This window comes from Peromyscus leucopus, chromosome 11 (assembly GCF_004664715.2).
Source record: "Peromyscus leucopus breed LL Stock chromosome 11, UCI_PerLeu_2.1, whole genome shotgun sequence".
Taxonomy (NCBI): Eukaryota; Metazoa; Chordata; class Mammalia; order Rodentia; family Cricetidae; genus Peromyscus; species Peromyscus leucopus.
The window spans coordinates 67,252,097-67,277,376 of record NC_051072.1 but is presented as its reverse complement, the minus strand read 5'-3'; the positions used below and the strand labels follow the sequence as shown (position 1 = coordinate 67,277,376).

The window sequence follows — 25,280 nt, the reverse complement described above, 5'->3', positions numbered from 1 at the left end:
CAAGAATAATAGTACTATAGTGACTAATAGAATGCCCAAAGCAGGACAATCATAAACCAACAGAATCTAACAACAGGTCATTAAGAAGATTCTTTACTCATCTCTATTTCCAGCTTACATACATTCCTCTTGTCATTTCAACTTAGTGATCACTCATGCTCCCCATTTTTAAGAAAAGTCATTTTAAGATTGTCTTGAAGACTTAGGAGGTTAACAGATTTGCAGCACGAACTCTCTGGATAGTTCAGGACATAGCGGTTACAGTGAAGCAGAGACGCAAACGGACATCGGAGTACAATAAAGACAACTGGGAGAGAATTTACTGATGGATGGATGTTTTCATCCAACCTCTTCCAAAATATGGCCATGTGCCTAATAAAAAGGATCTGCTAAGATCAGGGGAAAAAACACAAAAAATATGGGAAAAGTTCCTTCTATATGTTTAGGTCAAATATCTAAAAGGTGAATCCTGAAATCAACAGATAATGGAGAGAACAAGTGCTGTGTCTAATGGGCTGAAGCTATGGATCAGCACCAGAAGATCCAGTCCCCAACACCACCTAATGTGTGTTATGCCAACTGTCTACTCCATCCTCCTTCCTGTCTCCTTTTCATGATGTCACCTCTGCTGTGGACCTCCTTCCTGTTGGCTTCCTCTATACAGTGTTTATCTGAGTAAGCAAACCCTTTAGCACTAAAACACCATCATGTAGTCTCTAGGAAAGTTTAGAAGTGGATAACCTTTTATTATCATAAAGTTGAATACAAGTAAAACATGAGAAGATACTTTCATCAAATATTAGTCATATACTTTTATTATGGGAATTGAGTTCCCTGGAGATCCAAAAGAACTGCATTCAAATACTAGCCATCTTGACATATTTTTAGTTATATTAATTCTATTTATTTATCATATTAATATTATATAATTTAACATGTAAATAATATAATTTAATTATATTGGTGGCAATTGGACTGAGGCTTTCATCCATGTTAAACAAATGGACTACCTGAGCTATACCCTCCTGCTTTATTCAGAATTTAAATGAGACCTTTTACTGTCCATGTGAACTTTAGTAGAAGTTGTTATACCTTCACTGAGTTCTTATGTTCCGTTAAATAAAAGTGGAAGAAAAGCACTGCATCTGTATGATATCTCCTTTCTCAAATGATGTCTAGTTTGTCTTATCAGTTTCCTACTTAGAGAAAGCTGGCACTCAGAAGTACAAAACTTGTATAAAATCACGGAGTTAATCAGTCTTTGGGGCATAATTCAACTTCATATTTTACACCCAAGTTCCTCTGAAGATTAAAGTGATATGCCAACATTTGTAGGTTAATGCACTTCTGTAAATGTACAAATAATTACATTATTTGCTAAGGTGGATCCTTGTAATAGATTGGTAATATAAAAATACTAAAATAGCATTTCATGAAAGTATATCCCTATAATCTGAGTGAATTAATTAAATTTCTGGAAGCAACTTTTAAGTAAGGCATGGGATTTTTCCGTATAAAATCCTGGCATAGCTTACTAAAGGAACAGATGTTATCACAATGAACACAAAATATAAGAGTGTGTCTATCTTTCACTGGGCATTTGGCAACTTGCAAGGGAAACCAAGCAGCTGGGTCATAGCACACTAAATTATTTAAAGGTCAGACATATTCACCTCATTCTGTAGGCTGAAACAAATTACAAATGCATTAAAAAGTTTGAATTTTTGGAAGTCAAATAAAGGAAATTTGAGAAAATTTTTCAAAAATTAAATCTTTGAAAAAGGTATGATTTTCTAAGCCTTGACTATGAACATGATGCATATAGAAATATATTATTAATATAATGTTTTAAATACAAGTATACTGATTAAAATGGAAAGTGTATTTATGGAAAATTTTCAAATGTTACATTTTATTGCTAATTTGGTTATATTTTGATATTTCCAATTAGACACTACTTAAACTTCTGATGGAAAGTCATTGAAATTCAAATTACAAGCAGGCAAATACTCCAACAAATAATTAACATTAAATAAAAATGTAATCATCAAATAGAAATTTGGAAATGTTTTGACTTTCTTGTAGCCAAAAAAAAGGTAAATTTGGGCAAGTATTGTTTAACAGCAAAACAACAATGCAAAATAAGTAAATACACGTCCGAGATCCCGTGAGAGTGCGATGGGTGGACCCCCAGATCCCTGTGAGAGTGCGATGGGTGGGCTCCGAGATTCCCGTGAGAGTGCGATGGGTGGGCTCCAGATCCCCGTGAGAGTGCGAAGGGTGGGCTCCGACATCCCTGTGAGAGTGCGATGGGTGGACCCCCAGATCCCTGTGAGAGTGCGATGGGTGGGCTCCCAGATCCCCGTGAGAGTGCGATGGGTGGCTCCCAGATCCCCGTGAGAGTGCGATGGGTGGGCTCCGACATCCCTGTGAGAGTGCGATGGGTGGACCCCCAGATCCCTGTGAGAGTGCGATGGGTGGACCCCCAGATCCCCGTGAGAGTGCGATGGGTGGGCTCCCAGATCCCCGTGAGAGTGCGATGGGTGGACCCCAGATCCCCGTGAGAGTGCGATGGGTGGGCTCCCAATCCCGTGAGAGTGCGATGGTGGGCTCCAGATCCCCGTGAGAGTGCGATGGGTGGCCCCAGATCCCCGTGAGAGTGCGATGGGTGGGCTCCGAGATCCCTGTGAGAGGGTGTTGGATGGGCTCCCCATTCCTTCCCGACAAAGACAAAAATTAGTTCAGTTGTGGGGAAGTAATTTGGAAAGTAGCTTGTTCAGAGAAATTCCCAACTTAAACTCTAGTCAGAGAAAACAGGCCAAAAGACAGAAATGGATCGCTTACAGTAAGGCCAATTACACAGGATCCAACATCTAGCAGGGCTATTAGACTTTAACACATTCTCACTGAATATCTGGATAACATCGCTTGCTGCTTTTAGACTAATAGTTGTAAAGATTTTTAAAGAATCAACACAATTAGCTGAGTTTTCCTTGAAACACAATCAGATGAATCAGAATGTTAAAAGTTGAATTTTATATTATTTCTTAAAGTACTGGAGAGGAATGTACCAAGCACATAACTGGTTAGATTCATAGGTGCATTTTTACATTTGTTCCAGTTTCAGATTTTCTCTAAGATGAGTCATTTGTCTCTGTGTTTATTTAGAGGGGTCACCAGTTTAGACTGTTAGTAACAGATATCCCTACACATTGAGATTAAAAACAGTTTTTACCAAGATAAATTGATGGCAATTTATGTATGCCAAGCCTGCCTAAAACTTCTGGTCTTCCTACTTCAGCCTCACAATGGCTGCTTTTATGATCTGTGCTACCTTATCTGACAACAACACTTCAACTGAAATCAATAATAGTGTTTTTGTAAATTCTGTCTTCTATTAGTTGGACCCACATAAACTTTTATGTCAATATATACAGCAACCAAATGAATTATCTAAATTCAACTTACGCTTTTGAATTTAGATAATACATGAATTCATTAAAACAAGTTCTAATGCACACACACACGTACACACATGTGCATGCCTATGCACATAATTTGTCATCATGCTCTTTGGTTTAGATCTGATTACTTAGGCTTTGGAAACTTATCATAAGTCTTTTCCCTGAAGAATTGACCCTCACTCCCTCAGCAGCATTGACTGAAGCTCTTCATCCAGCACTAGGGCATTGTGAATTTTCCCCCAATCCATGTTTCCATGTTGACAAATATGTTCTTGTTCAGGCAACCACAGGTCCTGTGAATCCCTGGGTATAATATTCCTCCTATGTGCAGGAGACTGTCTCATAGTAAATCTCATAGAAATCTTTCTGCCCCTTCCTCAACCATGTTGCCTGAGCCTTGAGTGAAGGATTATGTTATAGATATCTCATCTGGGCATGGATGCTCCCTGATCACTGATTATCTACAATTTGACCAGGTGTGGTTCTAATATAACAGCCTCCACCTGCTGCAAAAAGAAGCCTCGTTTGATGAAGAGAGAAAGTTGCACACTCACTTGTGGGTATAAGGATAAGTATTTAGAGGCAGTTGGATAGCAAATTAATTTAGCAAAATGGAAACAGTAGAAGCTATTGCCTCCCCAACCAAGAGTTCTTAGCTAAGTTTATGGTACCAGCCACAAATTCCCACCTATTAAGCTGGCCTATATACAGATAGCTACTTGTTACCTCTGAACTATCAGTATCCCTACTAAACCATGGGCATATGTTGCCAAGGAAACTGTTATTGTGGTTCACAGGACTTACAGGAGGGTAGCACTATTGATGACTTTTCTTCTTCATCAGCTTATGAATACCTTCCAACCCTATGAGAACCTGCCCTCAAAGAGGATGCTTCCCTGTAAGCATCAGTTTGATGTCTCCAAATCTTCTGACCAAAGTGTGTGATGTCTCCAGAAACAGACTTCCTCTGAAGTTCCGGCAGACAACCAATAGAAATTTCAGCACCCTGTATCATTTTGATGATCTCATGGGTTTCCCACTGTCAACTTGAAAAACTTATTCATTGTTTTGCACTGGGCTTATTGTTAAATTGTCTCTGGTTCCTGCAGGGAGCTTTATCCAATTAAATTATAGTCTATGTGTATGGTAACTGCAACTAAACTATAGTCTGTTCAGTTATAAGGAAAACTTAAGTCATGAAATTTTAAGATAACTGCATAAAACTGAAAAATATTATACTGAGTGAGATAGCCCAGATGTAGACTATTAGAAATCTATGAAGTTTAGAAAACTTCACAATCATTAAACAGCATGATGATGTAAGCAGTCCTAAACAAGGTGAGGTTTTCAAAGTGAATTCAGTTAAATTTTCAAGTGCAAATAGCACTTCATGAAACTGGAAGTTAGTTTAGTCTGGAGTAGGGAAGAGAAGCAGAAAGGGGTAGAGTTAGACAGAACAATATGCACCTCCTCTGTGTTTGAGTATTTTGAGTGCAGCCCAACCCCCAGGTGCACCCTGAACATCACTGGGGCCTCAGAATCATTCAGGATGGGCAAGTAGAATTAAATTAATCCTGTTGATATGATTTGATAAATATTGTAACAAAGGAACATAAAATGACTGATATTAGGACCTTAAATGTTCATTCCCTTTACATTAAAAAAATGTTTCTGAGAATTCCAACAGTATCTTTGCAACCTAGGAGCCACCCAAGTCATCGGTATATGTCTTCTTCATTCCTCTTTCCTTCTCCAGCTGCCCTCTAGGGAGTGACAGCAACAGCCACTGATCACAGAGCCACATCCCACCCATGTGCAGACACTTGTCTTCTTTATCTTGTTTATCACTAACACCAACCTTGTGAGCCACAGACAGCGGTTCCTAGAGGGCCGTGCATGGCTCTACGTGCACTAACAGCAACCCTTTGATCTGCTTCTAAAACAAATTGGACCAATTCTTCAAAATGCTGTGTAGGAAGAATTTTTAAGGATTTATAGCTTGTCTGTGATCTCCTCACACCTCCTTTGGCAAAGGATCTAAGAAAAGTTGCAGAAACAGAAATGAATAGTAGATTATTACCACAGAGAAAAAAGAAGCCTAGATATTGTCAATGGCATTGGTAACTTTTCTGTCCATTCTTTGCTGCTTGGGTAACCCAGTTGAAGTCTTTTGACCTCCCATCCACCAAGTTTCAGATACTTCATTCTAAAGAGCCAAAATAAAAATCACTTTAGCCAAGGGTTTCCTCATTGCAAATAACAGAAACTATCCCACACATTTTTTAGCTAAAAAAAATTAGTTTTTTTAACTTTCCTCAGAATTTTGAACCAGAATCAGGAACCTGAATAGGGGACAGAATTCCAAAACCCACAAGGAATCATTAATTTAGACACTAATTTCACCACTTCATTCTTTCATCGCTTCAGTATTTGTGACCTTGATAACCATGACTAATGAATAGTCCAAAGTATGAATAAATAGAGGAAACCAGTGTTATCATTGTTTTGTCACCATAGATAAACTGATAGCAATCAATAACACATCTGCCCTAGAGAACAGTGGATACTGAGTGTGTGGATGGTTTGGTACAGGGAAACAGTATGTAAACATTGCTAGGAGTTCGAGAATTAGAGCCAACTTGATCATATTCTAATCTCACCACAACCACCATATTAGTTGAGACCTTAAGAAAATGACTCTGGATGAAAATACTAAAGTCATCTATCTAGTGATGGAAATTAAATGAGATGATATGTATACAACATTTTGTTTGGTTCCTGGTGACTGGCAAATTTTCAGCAAGTGTGAGTTATGGAATTATTATTTTTGAAAAATTATATGTTGAGGAATTTTTTTAGTAGGCCAGAAGGATGGGAGACTTGGAAGAAATTAGAAACTGCCTTAAAATTTCCAAAGAGAACCAGTGTTACATGGGGACATCCAAGCTCTCATGACCTCTCTTTGACGCTGCTACTCTTGTATGATCTCTCCTTTCCCTTCGTTTTGAAAACAACTAGAAATAGAGATGAGAAAGGGGACCTCACTTCAGTGGTTTCCTGTGCATGTTGAACACCATAGCCTTTACCTATGACCTCACTAGATGAGAAGTTCTCAAACTCTTCCCCAGGAACACTGAGGAAGCAGTATGGAGACACAGTCCACTGCATGTATCAGAGAGAACCTCTCTATGGGACTCTAAGACACGAGATGCAGAACAGCCAATCAGGAAACATGAGGTACATGTTGGAATCACTTGTTAGAACTATATATAGATGTTCAAACCACAGCATTACCCTAAAAACTGAATAAAAATTATAGAAGATGGGACCATGTCATTAATATAGAGATTTTTCCAAACATGATGAAAATTTCTCCTGTAGCATGCAAACAAACAAGCACTTGTTCACTCACTGTGTAATGGTGTAGAGGCACACCACAGGAAGTATCTGAGGAAGGTTAAAACAGGCAGAGCTGGCTTCTTGTCTCACATAATTGACACTTCAATATTATCATAGCATTATTTCCTCATATCTAAAGGTAACACCATCTCATAGTTCCACATCACCTGTGAACTCATAGAGTTTAGATCCATTGTTTCTATTGGTAAAACATTAGTATACAAAGAAAGCCTTTGCTGGTGTGTGTGTGTGTGTGTGTGTGTGTGTGTGTGTGTGTGTGTGTACATGTGTGTGCAGGTGGACTGCACATGTGTGTACATATGTGTGGAGGAAGGAGTCAGCATCAAGTATTTTCCTCTGTTGCTAGTTCTATTTTTAAGTCAGGATCTTTTACTGAACCGAAAGCAAATTGATTCAGCTACACTGACAAGCCAGCTAGACCCAAGGATCCCTTGTCTCTGCCTTCCAGATCAGAGTTACAGGAGCTTGATGGCCCCAGATTTCACATTGGTCCTTAGGATCTGAACCGAGAATCTCATGCTTGCTTAGCAGGACCTTTACTAACTGAGGGCTGAGCTCCCTCAGCTTCCAGAAGACCTATTTGTAAGTAAAATTTTATTCATAGGCCAAATGAAATTTCAGGCATTAGTCAAATGAAGTGTATAAGAATTGGAAGCAGGGGGTGAACAACTGTTTGCCCTGTTTCTTTATAAATTATCAAGGTTATTTCCTCAGCTAGAATTATAGAGCATTGATTATTATATTGTATTAGGCAGTAAACCTTGATGAATACTATCTCATTTCAATCCTTTTAGCAACCCCAGTGTTAGCTGATCTCACTCCTTCATTCAGAAAGTCACTCAGTGACAGCTGAAGTGCTAGCAGGATGTGGAACAGCAGGAGAAAGAGAACCTATGGAGACAAGAGGAGGGAAAAAATGGAAGCACAATGGTAACATGGCCCAGATGAGATTTCCTTTACAGAGTACACCAAAAATAAAGCCATTTAATAGACTTTTGTCAGTAGATCTATGTCTCCTGCTTTGAAAACAAATGTGTTGGCTTTCTGTCAACATTCCCAGGGCTTAGCAGCAGGAGGTCATTACCCTTTGACAATGCTCAGTTACACAGAGATTATCTCCAATTAAGGGCTTTACTATTTCTGTGTTATTGAAGAAGGTGGTGTTTTAAGATAAATAACTATATGTTATTCAGTGTCATTATCCAATGGATTGGGTTGGACAATTTATATGTATACACAAGCAAGCACATCCAAGTCAATGAAGTATTTTACTGTCCCTGGACTGTTTTTAAGGCACAGTGCACAAATATTCTATCATTTAAGTACACAATTCATGAAAATTTTCTCATTGAAAAACATACAATAAATCCTTCCCCTTGTTGATGTAGCCAAGACAGTATAAGCATTTCAAATTTCTAAAATAAAGTAGGTATAAATGAAACATTTATCAATTATAATGCATTATGTTTTCTGACTCATTTCAGGAAGTATTATGGTAATAATTCTGGATGGTGGCCAGAGGCTCAGAGGAGAGTTTTTAACACTCAATAGAAACATTTATAGCTTTTAAAGATACAGAGTGCTGGTCTTATCAGCACATAGCAGAGAAATGATTAAAATATTCCAAGCAAATTCAAACTTAGTTGTCCTGAGGTAGAAATGTAGCATCATTCTGAGCTGAAACCTCCAATTATATAAGATAGGAAGACATCGGATTCATACACTGTCAGTCTACGCGACAGATGGTAGTGTCTGGCAATGCCTTTTTATAACAGAAAATATTATTATAAAAATATCCACAAAAGACATTTTTAGTTCCTTGACTTAATATGTGTAAAAATTAGAGATTTTTGTAGAAATTGCAGATTTAATATTCAGTAGAATGAAATAATAATTTTCTGTGCAATATATGCATTAGCTATTGTCTCATTTCTTAGAGAACTTTCTATAGTTAGTAATCATCTAATAGCTTCATGTTTCTCTTTTCCTACCTATTTAAGTTCAACATAAAGCTTTATGTTTTCATACAAAAATGAAATCATACTTAATATGTTATGGTATGCTATAAATCATAATGTAGCCCCTTCTCTCTGTTATTACAGAATTGCCTTTATCTCAAAGGGGATATTTCCTTACAGAAAAGTTTCTTGAACACAGAATTATCCAGAGAGCCACATTTTTGAGTGGCATGTTCTTAAGCATATTACATTAAGTGTCAGCATAATTAGCATATTCTTCTACAGTGTAAAAAGTAACAATGGCTGACAGCCGGATATTGTAGGGAAATGGTCTGTAAAACCATTTGAGAACTGGAAATCTTGTCCTTGTATGGAACAAGAAGGAATAGCAGATTTGTGATCCTGTTTTGAAAATGAATGGGGAAGGTTTAGAGTCTCAGGTGGTAAAACCATTCCTGTCTCATATTCAGACACCTTGTTCAGTGTTTATAGTTTAGGGAGCAAAGCAAGCCCAGGGGTAACTAAAAAGAGAGAAGAGAAATGGAAACATTCCAGCCTGATTTTGGCAAAGCACATAAGATGTATCAATATAGCAAAAGAAATGTCCCCAAAGATTTCAAAGAATCTTACTAGCTGGAAAAGATCTCTATTCTCAGAATTGTTACATTATCGCAGTGTGCATTCTCAGATTGTTACACTGTAGCCGTGTGCATTCTCAGAGTGTTGCACTATAGCAGTGTGCACTCTCTGATTGTTACACTGTAACAGTATACGTTCTCAGATTGTTACACTGAAACTGTGCATTCCCAGATTGTTACACTGTAGCCGTGTGCATTCTCAGAGTATTACACTATAGCAGCGTGCGCTCTCTGATTGTTACACTGTAACAGTATACGTTCTCGGAGTGTTACATTGTAACAGTGTGCATTCTCAGAATTGTTACACCATAGCCATGTGCATTCTCAGACTACCAAATTTGATTGCATCTCACCAGAAAGAGCCAAAAAGGTGCACCACTATTATCAGTCATAAAAAACAGATCCAAATGGTGTGTAATGCATTGCTAGGTACAGAAACAAAACATCAGTAAAGCAGTCAGAACAAAGGTACTCTTGTTATGAGGTAAAGTTATAACAACAGGAAGGTCACCTCAGTAATATAAGATGTCATTAAGGTAGCTGGGGGAAGAGTGTTGTCATTATCCCTTGACGCATATTTGATATTTTGATACCTGATTTCAACTTAAATGACTGGAATGAAAATATCAGTGCTCATTCCTGTAGTTGGACATTCATTGCATTGAACTTCATCCTTGTGTATAAAGACTACTGAATGTTTGAAGATTTTTATTGTAAATAAAATTAAGAACTGATAATTGTAGATTAAACCTTGAAGTTTTGAAAAACAGAAAAAGAAGTCATAAGCAGATTTATCATTGACTTCATCATCCTTTGTGTGTGTGTATCTGTGTCTATGTATGTGTGTCTCTCTATGTGTGTGTATCTGTGTGTGTGTGTGTGTGTGTGTGTGTGTGTGTGCATACTTCAGTTGTTTCATTCTTTCTGTAGCCTAGCCAGCATAGAAAAAGTTCTGCCTCTTGGTTATAAGGGCTCCTAATATTGTCACCACAACTTTAGCCTCCAAACATTATTCATTACAACATGTAACAAGCCCATTTCCCAATCACATGTGAACCTGATAAATGGCTAAAGCTTAGAGAAACTGCAACTAAGAACCCTGAAGTCTTATATCCTGCATTTACATATTAATGTAGCAATATTGCACATTGATAATACAATATACATTCCTCTGCTTTAAACCAACATTATGTACCCCAATATCAATTGTAACAGGATTTTGTTCACTTCATTGCTGACTCCACAACTGTTTCCTGGGGCAGACTCTTCTCACATAACAATTCTTTATATGCATGTGTGCCTCAATCCTTTGTCTTTAGAAACGAAGAAACATAATAGAAAAAAGGTTCTGTGAAGTCTAGGGCCCCAAACATCCCATATTTATGTCTAAATCCCACCCTGAGAAACACATGTTCTACTAGAGACGTCTTTTGTACTTCAGAGGCTTCATGGAGCCTAATTTTTCAAGCCTGTGGACTTTCAAGAGAGAGTCTTAAACATTTTAGAATTTATAGAAAAAAATGAATTAAGGTCAAGAAGTTTATGGCTAGGGATAGATTATCATACTACAAACAAAAATAACATGAATATACTCCCTGGAACCAGTCTCAATGACTGGCTACCCATGTTAGACAGTTTTTAATATAATACACTTTGGGGGCACACTCCCGTTTATGAAATAACTGGAAGTCATTCTTAAAAACAGCTTTGTCAAAGTTATTCACTGGGACAATTGAACTCTAGAAATATCCTTTATTAACATATAATTTATTTCTTACTTCAATTCATATTTCCTGAGATCCCCAAAGTATAGGAAGCATTATACTAGATGAAATTAATGAAGTATTCACTCAGAAGAAAAAAGTAAGGAGGAGATTGGGTCAATTGCCTAAGTAAGAATTCATCTTCAGGCTAGGCTATTTCTGGTATGCAAATTTCTTTATACTAGATTATTTCTAAGAATCATGGATTTCTTTTAAACTACAGATAACCATCCCACAAAGAAAATGAAGGAGGGTTATTTTAATGGGTTGGAAGCACCAGAGGTACCCATTGCTTCCAAATACTGTGTCTCAAGGCTGATGTCCAGACAGGCTGCCATGGGCTGGCCTCAGGGGAAGTTGGAGCTAGACCTGCAGGTGACAGTTTTCCAATAGTATTTAATAATCATATTCAATGTATTTCTAATTTAGACTCAATGAAATATGACAAAGAAGCATATACATTCTTAAGTTGCTAGATGAAAAATTCAAAGAGAAAAACCAGTAGAAATTAAAATACTGAGTAGAGTATTCATTCTACTTCTGAATCTGTGAAACTTTCAGTTGGTACTCACGTGACCTGTCATCCATTTGTACATAAAACAAAAGTTTAGCATGCATGTTTTGTTAATCATCACACTGTTACTATAACAAAACACTTGGTATAATTATCATTCCAGAAAAACATCACTTTGGCTTACATTTTAAAGGATACAATCATGATCAATTGTCTCCACTGGTTTTTTTGTTTTGTTTTGTTTTGGGAGGGGGTGGTTTGCCTGTAATCATAATAGAGGAACAAGGTCACCATTTCATGGTCAGGATTCAAGAGAGATAAAGTAGATGGATGTCCTACAATCCTCATCAAGGGCATTCCCTACTAATCTAAATAATGCCCACTAGACATCCATTTAAAAGTCTCCCTCATCATCTTCAAATAGCACTTTCCTAGGACTGACAACTTTGTTGCATGAACTGTTAGAGGACAATTAAGTCACACTACAAAAACATTAAAACTTAGATTGTTTTCTCAAGAAAAGTAGAAAAAAACAGATGACAAATAGATAACTAGATAGATAAATAGATAGATATAGATTAGATAATAGGTAGATAGATGTGTGCATATATTTGCAATAAAAGGGACAATGTTAAAATACCTATAAATTCACTTTAATTTCAAATGCAGAAGTATGAAATGATGCCATGCAATATTCTATGTTTACATTCAAGTATTAAGTGTATAAACTGCTATAATTTTTTCATTACAAAATCTGCCTTATGATATAAAAATTTATTTATTCCAGTTTCTATCATATCAAATAAATATTTCTTAAATCATAGCATTTATAGATGAAATGAGATGTTAAACATGGACAGTCAAGATGAAATTGTGAAATGAGCAAAGTGGCCCTTAGGCCTCTTGCTCTTTGTCTTGCAGTCTTAACTGGTACCTGCCCGTACTTCTCTGATGGCCTCTTCTCATGAATGTCATCATGGCTCCCAGAAAGTCCATACAAGACCCCTTCCAGATACATAACATCTAGTTTTCTTTGCACTCATATTTGTCTTGACAGTCTTCTCTTCTCATCACATCCACCAATCTTACTTTAGTTAAGGATTTACTCAACATTGTTGTCCAGACAAGTCTGATGGGAATCCTTTAACAATCCAGGATACCACCAAAAACTTTCTCATAAATGGACAGCAAGTCCCTGTGGCTGAAGACAACTCCATCACAATTCATTGAACTTGGAGAAGTGAAGCTGGTGCCTATCTAGAGCCTTCAACACTTATGTTCTAGTGTCTTTGGTGCAGGAAGGTACTCTGCACACTATCAGATGGGAAACAACACACCAGCCATAAAACCTCTGATCAGCAATGCTGTCCTGCCTACAAGATATGCCAGGACAACAGTGGCAAAAAGCTTGTGGGAGTAACCAACCAATATCTGATTGGACTTAAGTAAGGTCTATACCACAAGACAGAACCCATGCCTCACACTATGGTTGACCAAGAACCTGAGACTAGATAGCCCACATGCCTAGGGTAAAACAAAATACTACTGTTCTAATAAAAAGAATAAAAGGAAAAAAACAGTAAAATGACTCTTTATCACATTCTGCTATACTCATAGATCAGTGCTTTCTTTGCTCAGCCATCATCAGAAAAGCTACCCTGAAGCAGATGTACACAAATACAGAGACCCATAGCCAGACATAATGCACAGCATGAGAGACCTTGGAACACTGAGCCCTAAGTAAGATTACTCTATCAAGTTCCTCCTCTCAGGACTCAGGGAAGTCTATGAAGGAGAAAGCAGAAAGAGTTTAAGAGTCAGAGGGGATGTAGAACATCCAGAAAACAAGGCCCTCTAAATCAAAATGATCAAAGTGCACATGAACTCATAGAGAAGGAGGCATCCGGCACAAGGCCTACATGGGTCTCCATAGCAAAAGAAACTGCAAATGCAGTAAGTTGAGGACCTGGCTTGGAAAGAATTTCCTCCATAAGGAACATGTAACCTGTCAGCCTTAGAAACTAGCTACACCCCATAGCCAACAACTGTCTACTTATTTTCTTCGATATTAAGCTGAAGTTATAATGAAAATGTGATCCCTGGAGGCTGTAGCATTATCGCAAATTATAGAAAGCACCCAGTAAGTCAAATCTTCAAGTGAACATTACTTGATTCTAGTATTTTCTGTGATTGTATGAGAGATGAAGCACAGAGTAACAAAATAACCTACAAGTCATATTGAAGTTCTTGTGTGGCAAAGCTAGGTTCCTCTGATGCTGTAGTACTAAATCAACAAGGTGAACTTGGATCCCTAGTTCTCTGACTGTCCAGCACATTTACTTACAAAGTTATGCAAACAGAAGAGGAAGGGAAGCAAGAAGAGATGGGCACAGAGTGTTCCAGGCACCCTCAGGTTTCGTGAGGACACAAATTCAGTTGGAAACCATTATCATCTCTGTCACTGGTTACAACTGAATATATGAAAGTAATTTCTTAGAAATCTACCCACAGCATTCTTTCTTAGCCTTTGAGCGAGACATTTGATTCTCCTTGTAAAAGAGGACCTGTTAATGAAGCTCAGCCCACAGCTCCCAGTCAGAGCACCTTTGGAGTCCACCTTGGATTTCTGCAGTGATGGCAGAAGTACTAGTCTCTAGGTGTGGCCATCTCTGCCGTATAGTGGGAACCTTTGCCTACTACTGTAGACCTAACCACTGGGCTAGCGAAGTTTCACACAGAAAGAACTCTGTTCTGAAGCTGCTTTCTATCCATGTCTCCACGCTCCCTCTTTCCACAGGCTTCAGACCTGCATCCTGAGTCTGTGATTTGTCCTCTCGAATGCATCTGACCTGAAATTAGTCCTTTTGGCTTGTCACCCTGCCATAATAAATGCTTCAGAACACCTGAAATGACACTCATGATTACAAAGAACTCAGGAGTGTATTCCCTTACCAAGATATGCTAAGACAAAGACCCTGGAAAGAAGGAAGGGAGAAAGGAAGAGAGGTAGAGAGGGAAGGAGGAAGAGAGGGAGGGAGGGGAAGAGGGAGGGAGGAAAGAATGAAGGAAGCAAGGAAGGGAGGGAAGGAGGGAAGAAGAGAGGGAGGGAGGGAGGAAGGGAGGGAGGGAGGAGAAAACAGAACACAAGACTATCTGTTACCTGTTCTATCGCATCAAGTGATAGGTGAAGAGGACTCTTTCTACTAAGCAGGAGGCCACTTATGTTACAGTCAATGTTGTACCATGACATTATCACAGAAGAGAAATGCTGTATCAACAAGATGAAAAATTAAAAATATTCCCAATATTCTTGCCAGGAAGGTTGATGTGTTCTTTTTTTCATGCCTACATATAAAGAGCAACTGTCCCTTCATTTTCATGTGCTACTTACGAGAAAATCAAGCCCATGCTTCCGGGCTGAGCACACGTACAGTCTTTGCTGGTGTCACACGTCCCTCTCAATAAACTAACTCATTAAGAATTATCAGCCAGCAAAGAAGATCCCATTCTGATAGTAAAGTTTTGTCTCTAGTATATCCTTTCTGTTTCAAATTCTTAAAAAATTCTAATATTATTCAAAAAACTACTCAGGCACATAAGCATGTGGCTAATTTCACCTGCACCATTTCCTAATTCTTTTATAAACTTTTGTTTTTCTTTTGCTTTCAACATAACATATGTGCTTTTTTAAAATACTCTGGTAAAGCAACTTGACAGTTGGTAGCTGTCTGGCTGATTATTCAACATATGTACCACTTAATGCACAGGTCTCTGTGATGCGGTCCCCAAAGATGATCCTACTGGGATAAAAGTCAACAAATAGAGCTTTTCACAGAGTGCATTTACTTGGGGAGAGTTAAATATTTGAAAGGTGTTTAGCGGTTAAGATTTAAACCTAATGTCATAAGACTTACAGGGTCAGCATCTCCCCATGCACAGCACAGGCTCTCGATTTCACATAGGAGCTCCATATGTCAGGAAATCACCTCTTTAATTAGATCTCTGTAGCCTCATTGTAACTTACCACTGTCACAAGCCTTGGATAAAATCCTATTCCCAGGAAACCTTTCAGCAAACAGTTAGCTGGGGCTTCTTCCGAGATGTTGAGACAGATTCTCCCAGATTGCAAGCAATTTTAAATTAGCTGCTCTGGAAAGTGGTGGGTGTGGTGTTATCTCAACATCCTCATATGTTACCTGAGCCTATTCCTTACGGAAAGCAAAACCTGTTCACACTAGTTTGTATTTCTGAAAGTAAAATTGGCCTGAAAAAAAAATCTGTCACTTATTCTATCTGCTCTGGACTAAAGAATAAGATAAAAAACAGAAAGTCTCCTATTCACTGTGGACAGCAGGACTACTGATCTGTAATGTCTACCTGATAGTTTAAGCCTTCTGAAAATTTAGAAATCATTCTCAAAAAGGACGAATGAACAGAGTAGTCACATATGAGGATCAATTTGCACTAAATTTCCATTAACTACATTGTCAGGTATCATCTTCTCTAAAGCCCTAACAATATTAACTATCTTAACTGTCATTTGAAAGAGAAATAGAATGTATGTGTTCATTTATACGTATGTGTTTTCATTGATGTGTGTGTACATGCTTATGCATGTGTGTGTGTGTGTGTGTGTGTGTGTGTGTGTTCATTATTTATGGTGTGTTTGTTGAAGTTAAAATGCAGCCTCCTGTGTAAGCACTCACCTTCCTCTTTGTGAGAATCTCTTGTTGGATATTCTAGGCACACTGACCCAAAAGCTTTCAGGGACTCTCCTGTCTCCTCCTTCCATCTCGCCATAGGAGAGCTGGGATTACAAGTGCGCATCATTGCTTTCTGCCTAACGTGGGTTCTTGGGTTCTGCACTGCAATTCTTACACAGCGAGCACCTTTCTCCTGAGTCCTCTCCCTAACCTCACACCAGCATACCTACAGTTACAACAAACTGAGTCTGAGCAAAAGTGTGGCTTGTCCTCATGGCAAAGATAAACATCGCAGCCATGCTATATCCTAAACCAGACTCTCAATTTTAAGCAGTGTAGCACACTGTTCAATGATAGCATATTATACACTAAGCGTTTAAGAAAACAAGTATTCCATAAGCTTTTATTTTGGATAATATAAGTCAATGTCCTTGGCATGAGGATCTTTGGGGCACTTGAGTTGTTGTAGAGTACAGCAATCAACTACTCTAAAACAACGTTCTCAAATTTAATGCAACAGAAAAAAAAAAAACTGTTTAGCTTTCTAGACTCCTGTGATCTACACTCTTGCCACTGAGATGAAACCAAGCATCCTTCTAGGAGCTGAACAGCTAAGGCCCCAGCTACACAGCTAGAGTGTGTAGTCTCTGTACTCGTAAATTCTAATGGAATGCCTCTTTGTAGTAAATGAGATCTAATATACCATATAGTGCACCTAAGGAGGCTGACATTAAACTGATTGTATGATACAACCTGGAAGTATCTGAGAGTTACCTAACTCCCTGTGAGAGGAAGTTTGACCAATGAAAAGAGATGCCAAGACTGATCAGACAGAACTCTTCCTCTTCTCCTAAGCCTGCAATATGGATGATGCCGCATGAAGTGCTCATGCTGAATCTACTACATGCTGAGTGAGCACTTACCTAGCCACAACAGGGCTGGTTTTAAACCATGAGTCAGATGTCAACACAGCACTTACTATTCCCCACACCCTTTCTGTGTCTGACCTTTCTTTTTCACTCTTCCTGTCTTTGATTTACATGTTAATTTACATTGGCTCTTAATTCTCACTCCAGACTCCATATTATAGGGAAAACAGCAACCAAAACCATGCATTCAAGTTATGAATATTACATGGGAGAGTTGACTTTCCCCAGTCTGAACATGGAACATTTTCCAGGTCATTATTAGATTTCAATTGTCACCCTTGTTTTATTTTAACCTATGTACTTCAAAGAGTTCCTGTAACCAAATTTTATTTGCATACAAGAGAAGTGATACTATTACTTTCTCTCTTCTTGTATAAGGAATCTAAAGTTGTATTAAAACCAGTGATGCTTAGAGCCAGAGAGTGAATTATAACTTACATGGTGCAATTAGAACATTGCTGTCAAAATTTCCCAAGCCTCCTTGGAAGTGAGAGATGCCAACACTCACCTCTATGAGGGAGGCAAAGCATTGTTAAAAGAGGGCAAATGGAGCTGGCTTGCTATCTGAAGTATCCATTTGTTCTTTCTAGAGGAATAAACATTTATCTCCAGTTTCAACAGCTACAGTCACCACGAAGTGACAAGTGAGGAGAGAGCAGAATCTACAGCTGAGGATAATGAAGGAGAGAGGTCAAGATGTCCATTTGAATGGTGTCATTGCTACCTACAGCAAGCATCTCTAACATGACTGCTCCTGGACGTCTTACTGTATGGAAAACAAACTAAACTGTCAGCCACTGAAACTAGGTGCCTAGCCACCTGTAGGCTGAGGCATTATAAGTTGATGTAGATTCTCAGTCTTTATGTTGCTTAATAAAATCAAACCTGAGGCCAGTTATTGGGATGAACACTGGAAGATCAGAGAGACAGAACAAGCCACAGCTAACCTCACCTGGCCAATAACCAGGTAACCTCTTAAAGTCAATGGTATCCTATGTGAAACTAATATAACAATGATTTTGAATTCATACCATATCAAAATAAAAATACCAAAAATGTGGTGGTATTGTGTTCCCCAAAATATTGTGCACCCTAATAAACTTATCTGGGGTCAGAGACAGCCACTAGATACAAAGGTTAGAAAATGGTGGCACTCACACCTTTAATCCTAACATTTCAGAGGTAGAAATCTCTCTGGATCTCTGTGAGTTCAAGGCCACATTGGAAACAGCCAGGCATGGTGACTCACGCCTTTAACCCCAGAAAGTGAGCCTTTAATCCCAGGGAGTGGTGGTAGAAAGCAGAAAGGTATATAAGGCGTGAGGATCAGAAACTAGAAGCATTTGGCTGGTTAAGCATTTGCCTGGTTAAGCATTCAGGCTTCTAGCAGCAGTTCAGCTGAGAGCCTTTTGAATGAGGACACAGAAGCTTCCAGTCTGAGGAAACAAGATCAGCTGAGAAGTTGGCCAGGTGAGGTTAGCCGTGGCTTGTTCCGTCTCTCTGATCTTCCAGTGTTCACCCCAATAACTGGCCTCAGGTTTGATTTTATTAATAAGAATTTTTAAGATTCATGCCACAGAGGCCGGGCGGTGGTGGCACATGCCTTTAATCCCAGCACTCAACAAAGCTACACAGAGAAAACCTGTCTCGAAAAACAAAAACAAAAACAAAAACAAAAAACAAACAAACAAAAAAAAAAGATTCATGCAACACCAAAAAACTTAACTGGTTAATCAGAAATGGAGTATAGAGTGTTGTATCATATATGCAGTTTAAACATGCACAGGGTATATGTTGAAAACAAGGACTGAACTACAAGAAGGAACTAATTTTTTTTGTTTAATATTAGCACTAATAAATGATCTAATCATTGTTTAAACTAGAGTGTCATAATATTATAAAGGCATAGTTTTGCCTGTGTGATTATGTCTTTCCAAAACATGATAGATTTTTTTTAATAGATGCTTATTTTTTAAACATAACAAGAACAGACATTATAACAAGATCAAGCACAGGTATTCTTTCTTTATTCCTTCTCGTAGTCTTCAATTTTCTAACTAATATTTTGACTCCAAGAAGAAAAATATGCATTTCCACTTATTTTGTCAGATGTAACTTTTTCCCAAAATACATTATGAAACACTAGACTATTCAGAAACAAAGTTTGGGGTAGCTGTATCAGAAAACTTGCATACATGTACTATGATCTGTGTGAGATGGTGGAGTAATTACTCTAGTGGTTAACACACAAACACATAGAGAAATTGCTTCAAAAACTAGTTCTGCTGTTAGAAGCAAGTCTTCTTGTGAAGTTATCTGTATACATCACTTAGTCATGCATATTACACTGTGACTTTTTGTCATCATTATTAAAAGTCTCCAAAACCAGGAGAAATACAAGTAGAACTTACTAACTAGCATATGCTCACATATGGGCCTGTAGTTAAAATAAATTTGAAATCTCCAGTTCCATTTAAGTCCAGTTCCTTGGATTATCCTTCTGTAGAACATTCAAGCTCCTTCCAATGGTTAGGAAATGCACAAGAAGGTAGAGAATATTAATTTTAAACTCTAATTTCTATTCCAAACCTCTTAAGAAGAGAAACAGCAACACATTTCATATAAATCCATCATAGGGACAAATAATATATCTAAAATAAATCAGAAATTACCAGCATTCTAATCAGCTTCAATTATTATTTTTCATTTGCAGTTTTTCCAGAACTATTGCTTGGCCATACTGATGATGCAGGATTCATTTTAATTGTGAAACTTGCTTCTGATGAAATAAAAATCCACATAGACTTATCATGTTTCAGGGGATAATAAAAAGAGAAGTGTTCAAACTCTGTATAGTACAATGGCTTTCCCCAAAACAGATCTTCCCTTTCAAGCACCAGATCAATAAATGACCCCTTTTATCGGAGAACAAACTAAAACCTCCTCTATGTTTTGCTTGCTACTTTCATTTTCTCCCCAATAAAAGATGAAGCCACTTAAGTGGCAAGCCACAAAAGCACCATGACACTTTTGTAGTAGTAAAGAGTTCAAAAAGTAAATAAAACTTTTGAAACTTACAGTTAAGAACAAAGCGAGCACCCAGTAGCTCGGTATCCCTTTGGGGTTAAGGGTATATCCAGAGCATCAAGAATCAGTACTTCCATTTAGACACCCTAGTGATCGAAATAGCGTTCGTGGGACTTTAAAAGTCTTTTTGAAATAAAAAGTAGAGCAAACTACAAAAGTATGAATTCTAAGTTTTCCAGCCACTGTATGCTTCACAGAGAGTTTGGTCAGGATAAATGCAAGGTTGTCACCTCAATCAGCTGTTAAATGGCCAGCATACTGGCCCACATGGCGGTGACACAGGCATAGAGAATGAAGCAGTGTGCTTGACCTCTTTAATTATCCATGGGATGAGGGACCTCACCATTGGCAGAACCCAATATTCTGATTAAATGTCCTCGATAAACTAAGGACTATTAAAAAGTATCAATGCCCAAGAGTGACAATATACATAGAATACAATACTGTTGTATTATATTTCATACAGACTGGTCTAATTTGGCAGCCAAACTAAATGTTTTGTTATATACTGGATATCTGAAAGGCAAACACAGATGTTTCTTTTAGGAAGCTATCTGAGGCATTCTGTACCTAAGGACTATAAAGATATTTTTCTGCATGTTTTACAATATCAAGAAATACTGGTTTGGTATACTTTTTAAATCGAAGGAGAAAGTTCAGACTCTCCACATGTCTCATACTCTTGGGTGTTGACAAATAAAGAGGTTCATAGCGGTGTTGAACAGGCACACTTATGGAGAACACAGCCATTTTTATATAGATCCAATACCGGTTTGATTCTCACACTCAGAATTAGACTCACTGATTCAGTAAGTGGCAAAATTTAACTGAGAAGGAAAATAATGGATGACTATGTATATGGAAAATGTACCCTAATGAAAAAGCCATCATAACATCAGAATAACAACTAACAAAGCCCATTCTGTACCTTTGCATTTCTTACTATAAATGTTCATTGCAGAATATGTAGAGAAAGATACGCTATATATTTATCAATAGGTATACACTGCATTTGCTGCTTTGTCTGGTTTTATATCCATGCTGAAGTCTGAGTGATAGTTTTAAATTACTTCTCTTTACAAAATCTCCTTTTCCCTGCTTTCCCTGCATTATGAGTTCTCTGGCTTCAGACATCATTGTTTCCCTGTCTGGAAGTCCTTCTGGAATTCTGGCTTTATGTAATGCTATCGTGAAGGGTTGCTGGATTCTTTTCCTCTCCACTTGTATACTGTCAAGGGACTCTTTTGAAGACCTTACTTTCACCATCAAGAATGAGGGAGGCAGACCCAGTGGCCTTCAGGGATTTAATTAGAGTTCACCAAGTTAGAATCTCCAAGCTCTCAAAGACCTAATTTAAATATAAGTTCACTCACTTTTTCAACTGTTTCTTAGGCCCTTATTAAAATTTCAGGTTATTAAAGAGAACGTCCTGTGTTTTACAATACGTAGAAAATAAACCTTGGTTATGCAGAATCTCAAACATCTCCAGGTACAAATGCAAACTCCTGCCAATCGCAAGAAAAATAATGATGAATTAGTTTATAAATTATTGAAGCCATCATTGTAGAATTTTGTCAATCATGATCAATTACATCTATATGGCAGCATTTGCTCTACAGGACTAAATACTGGTAGTAGTAACAGAAAATAGCTTCATATCTTTGAGATCAGTCATCCCAATATTGTTTTGTATAAAAATGATTATTAGTTTTAATGTTTTTAACTCTAGGTAGTATTGTTTTCCTTTTATTCAGCTGTCAGTTAGAAACCTTGTTAAAGGTTGATGACTAGTCATATCAATTTATAATTTTTTCCTGGTTAAGTCTTTGTTACATAAGGCTGCAAAAATAGAATAAAAAGATACCAGCTCAATTCTGTTGTCAACAGTGCAATTTCATGAAGAAATGCTAGTCTTCATTTTTGGTCTCTAACTTTCCACATTAAGCACAATATGTTACCTAGAAATGGACATAAAATATTAACTGATTGCATCATGATATCTAATGTTAAATGACTAACCATGACTGGCAAACACATAACTCTGACTTGCAGACAAGGTCACACACACACACACACACACACACACACACACACACACACCTGCAAGAGAAAAATCGAGAAGGTAGTTTCTACAGCTTTTACTTGTCAAGATCTCCTTCTGCAGATTACTCAAACAAAATGTAAAAACTGCACAGACTGGATAAATGGAAAGAAAACAGAAGCTGTGGCAACTAGGGTTGATTTGTGGGCACAACTTACAGAACATTGACAAGGCTTGGCTGTACATCTTTCAGTATCATTTTCCAGTGTTTCTTTCATTTCCACTATGAAAAACATTTTATGGTGAATTGTGAGAACTCTAGAACAGCTTATGTTTTCAAGTATTTTGAAGCTCACATTACCTTAACATTATCATGTAACAAGTACATGAACTTTCTCGAAAGTTAATCCTTACTTTGTTTTAAGAAGCAGATGAAAGATTTGGGATTCATCTCAAATTTGTAGAACCAAAGCAATTTGTCCTGTGCTTGCCTGTCTCTCCTTTACTTTCAGCATGCTAGATGCTGTTGTGCCATTCCCAGGGACTTCCTGGTAGGTGGAATGGCCAAGGCCATCTCCAAAGGGATGGCAGAAGATCTAGTGTGTCAAGCTGCTGCTGCAGAATCAACATGCCACAAGCAACAGATAGGTAATGCAAGGGCATTAGAGACTGCACGTTTCATATCCCCAAGGAGTGAGGGGTCCTATCCTTCTGGCATGGTAACCTGGCTGGTGGCATTAGATACTTCTCTAGGCTCTCAATTTTGCCTTCAGAAATAAATACAAATAGTTTTTCCGGGGTGGTGTGGACAGGAAGAGTCAGTTTGGCCACCACTTTTCGGGGAATCTACAATCAGTTGGTGCCACTGATTGTCTTTTATATTCCTTCTTCATTTTGTCTATCATCTAAGAGCTGATGTGGCCCAAGCTGAAGCCTCTAGGGAATTCAAAGTCTTCCATGACTTCCTGGTTAAAAATCTGTAAATCCAATGAGATTAAGGACTTGTATTAAGGCTTTAATGTGTCTTTGTGGGGTATTATCATCTACTGAGCTGCCTACTTTGCTATTACTGACACTTCAATGGTAATGCTTCCAGATCTCAAGAATGTTCATGTCTTTGTTAGCTGAATAGTTGCAGGCTGAAGTTGCCATTGCTATCTTGACTTCCTAACCCCTTGACAAGTATCATGTAATCCGGATACAAAGAAATTGTTCTGATGTTCGTAAGCATGTTTGACTGATTATTTGTTTGGAAGAAAGCAAATTTTTCTCAAGAGTATGTGACCCAATGTTCTGGAGATACGGTTGTTGCTTTTATGTTTATTTTGTATGATAAAATCAAAACACACACAATTATTTCCCAGGTGTTCCCCCATGTGAAGAATCATGTTGTATTATGTAACATATCTTGGACATTCTGAAAAGACTCTCTGTTTTATCAATAGCAACTATTTATTAGTTGAAATCATTTCCATGGTGATGATAATAATGAGACCCAATAATATTTTTTTTATTTCAGAAATTCCAGATTGAAAAATAAAACTTGTAGAAAAAAATCTAAGGACAAACAACAAAAGATCTGGGGTTATCTAGAGAGCTAATGGTGAGATTCAGCAAGGGATTTCATCATCTGTTTATACTGAATTTTATATTATTTATGTGCTTTTAGTAGGCATAAAATCTTAGGTAGCATTTTATTCATTTCATTTTTAAGAAAAATATAGCAGTGGATACACAAATATGAAATCTCTTATGCCAATTTACACTGTAAGTCAAGTCATATTTTAAACTTGATTATTTTTTGGCATTACTGCACAGGAATATAGCAAAGTTATCATCTTATAAAAGCACATTAGTTCTCAGTTACTACATTACAAGACTAGTTCTTTGGTATAAATTCACATGAACTTCCCAAAATGAGATATTTTTTATAATTTAAAATTTTAAAGTTATGGTTGATAACGATCAACCTGGAGTGGGAGAAGGGAATCTGTGTCTTCAGAAAATATGCTAAACTTTTTCCACTTCCATTTCACCAAAAAGATCATGTTGAAGTATTTCCATTAACTATAAAATATTTGTTATATTTTCCTTGTTATTTAATGAGATGTAAAATCAGTTTTCAAAGACAACCGTTTCAGTCCCCCACCCTCCAAAGAACTTGTCATTCCATGACAAACATAGATTTCCTGAGAGATGGAAAACATTTGCTGTGAAAATTACTATATTTATCCTTGAGACATATTTGGTATAATTCACTAATTTGCCCAGTGCATAATTTCAGTATGTTCATGGAAAAACAAACTGTCTTACCCATGACTTTAAAACAGAATCCCTCTGCTCTTAGAATTCTATGGAAGCAAGTGCTATGTAAATACTAATGATTGAGTATGATCTTCCGAGGCAGTGGGAGGTAGAATACTCATCTTAGTCACACACACACACACACACACACACACACACACACACACACACACACGTACATATGTGCATGCAAACATACAAATACACACACAATTTCTAAGAATGTCCTATATAACACAGCTATAATGATAAGTAAAACATCAATTTATAAGTATCTATTTAAGTTGGAGAGCACAATGCAAAATGAGAGCAATTGTGTGATGATTATTTTTCTTAGTGATATAGGTTAGGGCTCTTTGACTTCCAAATGTTCTCTAAAGATCCTACCCACATTTAAGGTTTTATTTTCTTTAACTTTTATAGCACATTTTTTTCTTCAAGAACACTTAAGAAATCAAA

General features: G+C 37.5%; 1 pseudogene; it reads left to right on the top strand.

Moving 5' to 3' along the window:
* Positions 1 to 2,407: 2,407 nt before the first annotated feature.
* On the top strand, positions 2,408 to 23,688 carry LOC114697398 (annotated as a pseudogene).
* The last annotated feature ends 1,592 nt before the right edge of the window (positions 23,689 to 25,280 follow it).